Consider the following 2,180-nt stretch of genomic DNA (forward strand, 5'->3'; position numbering starts at 1 on the left):
CCGCCGGCCCGAGGACACTGCGTCCTTGCCGCTCTACAGTGATTTTTAAGAAGCACATGCCTGGGGAGGGCCGGTGCTGCCAGGCCCTCACCACGTTCCTGGTGAACGGGGCTGTCACACAGCCCGGCCGTCCGCATCAGCTGTCGAGAAAGCCCACCCTTCTTGCCTGCATTTTCCCCAGCTTCATGTTTATCAACTGGTAATTACGTCCCTACTCCCCCACCCAGAGTCAGATCTCAAGTGTTAGACAAGTCAGGGTGACCCCGGCTCACTTCAAGCTGCCACTTCAACACGCAGGGACATTGCTACTCACAGCCACTCTCCAGCTCCGCAGGCAACAGGAGCCTCAGACCTCCCGGAGCCACACAGGCCTCCTACAGATGCATTTCCTCCCTCCCTCCTCCAGAAGCGCCCTCCAGGCAGGGGCAGGCCGTCAGGACACAGGGAGCGAGGAGGGCAGGCCGTCAGGACACAGGGAGCGAGGAGGGCAGGCCGTCAGGACACAGGGAGCGAGGAGGGCAGGCCGTCAGGACACAGGGAGCAAGGAGGGCAGGCCGTCCCGCCTCAGGGAGTGAAGCTCTAGGCTCTGCACCCAGTGGCCCTGGCTTCCACCTTGTCCTGTCACAGGCCGGCCCCCCTTCAGTCCCACAGGCTGTTCTGAAACCTACAGTCCAACCAGATTCTCACAAGGGCAACAGCGTTTGGCTTCATAACACACCATTCTATTTCCCATTACAGGTCCAGAGTACAACAAAATTAGTCACTTTTATTTAAAAGAAACATTACAAATAAGTGTGCAAAATTAAACATGATTAAATACACATAAAAGGAACATGCATACTTTACATCAAAATCCACATACAAAGTTAGCTGATTACATGACAGTAACAGTAAAGGAACTGAAGGAACTGGCGAAACCAAGAACTCGCTGCTACGCAGGTTTTACATGTTTGCAATCTGAAATCAAAACCATAAAATAGAGTTTCTTTAACGGGAATTTAAGAAAATTAAATATATATCCCAAGTAGCTGACAATATAGAGCCCATAACCTATTTTAGTTACCAAATGTTAAAAAAAGTTATGTGCCTTTCCTTCCCAAAATGTTAGTGTGTAGCTATTCTTATAAATGAGGGGAGGGGAGACGGTGGACTTGGGGGCTCAGAGGCCAGACCAAGGCATTTCCCTCCACGCCAGCGGGAACTGCAGCGGGCCCTCCCAGACCCTGCTCTGGCAGATGACCCCGACGTGAAAGGATGTTTTCCCCATAACAAATGTTCAAAGTCCGTGCATCACTCTGCTGTTCCCTACACGTAACCAGGAAACAGATTTAACCCAGAATGTAACCAGGAGACCCGCGTCCCTGCCCCACACACGCCTGAGGTCCGACAGCTCGGCTTCTAGGGTGGCCTGGTGTCTGCCTCGTTCTAATGGCCCCAGCAGAGACGGGGACGCCACACACGGGCACAGATGACCACGCTGTGGGTATGGAGAAGACCACAGGCTGGGCTCACACGAGGGGAACGTTCACGCTGCGTTCTCTCTACAGGGTCAGGTCGTTTTTCTTCATGTTCGGTCGGGAGAAGGAATTCCTTTCTCCTTTTCTAAGGCAAGCTGCTGGTGTTCTATTTAAATCTGCTTATAATGTAAGAACTTACGTTTGCACACGTGTTCACTTCCCCACTGCAGACTCAGTCAGAACGATGGAATCTGTTGCAAAAACAAACTTGAACTCGTCCACCCTCTCAGCCCAGTCCCCAGGTCTGTACGGAGCCCAGCCCGTCAGTGTGAGACGCTGTGGAGCCACTGAAGCGAACGTCACAGCTGAACTCATGGGGGCAGCCACGGCCACTCGAGCTGGTCACAGCTGAGCTCACGGGAACAGCCACGGCCACTCGAGCTGGTCACAGCCACTGAGTACCTACGGTGCCTTGATGATGATTCTCTCTTTAATACTGGAAATGGGAGTCCTTAGGAAAGCAGACAACCACATATGGCTTCGAGACCAAGGTCCCTGGGCAGCCCCTCCAGCCCGTGGCCCAGGAGGCCCCTGGGGCGCTGGCACCAGCCCCGAGAGCCTGAAGGCGGCAGGTGGTGGGTGCTGTGGCGCTCCCGGCTGGAGTCACAGCTTGTCATCGGTCATCTCTAGAAACTGCGCGTAGACATCCCGGATGCACTCCCC

General features: G+C 54.1%; 1 protein-coding gene across 1 annotated transcript in view; it reads right to left on the reverse strand.

The window, feature by feature from the left end:
- Nucleotides 1-1,932: 1,932 nt before the first annotated feature.
- Nucleotides 1,933-2,180, reverse strand: part of WDR45B (WD repeat domain 45B) — a 34,883-nt gene continuing 34,635 nt past the window's right edge. The window contains exon 9 of the mRNA XM_012000074.1: nucleotides 1,933-2,107. The gene's annotated coding sequence lies outside the window, so the exon portion shown is untranslated. The remainder of the gene's footprint in view (nucleotides 2,108-2,180) is intronic.

The sequence above is a fragment of the Mandrillus leucophaeus genome, unplaced genomic scaffold, assembly GCF_000951045.1.
Source record: "Mandrillus leucophaeus isolate KB7577 unplaced genomic scaffold, Mleu.le_1.0 Scaffold1, whole genome shotgun sequence".
Taxonomy (NCBI): Eukaryota; Metazoa; Chordata; class Mammalia; order Primates; family Cercopithecidae; genus Mandrillus; species Mandrillus leucophaeus.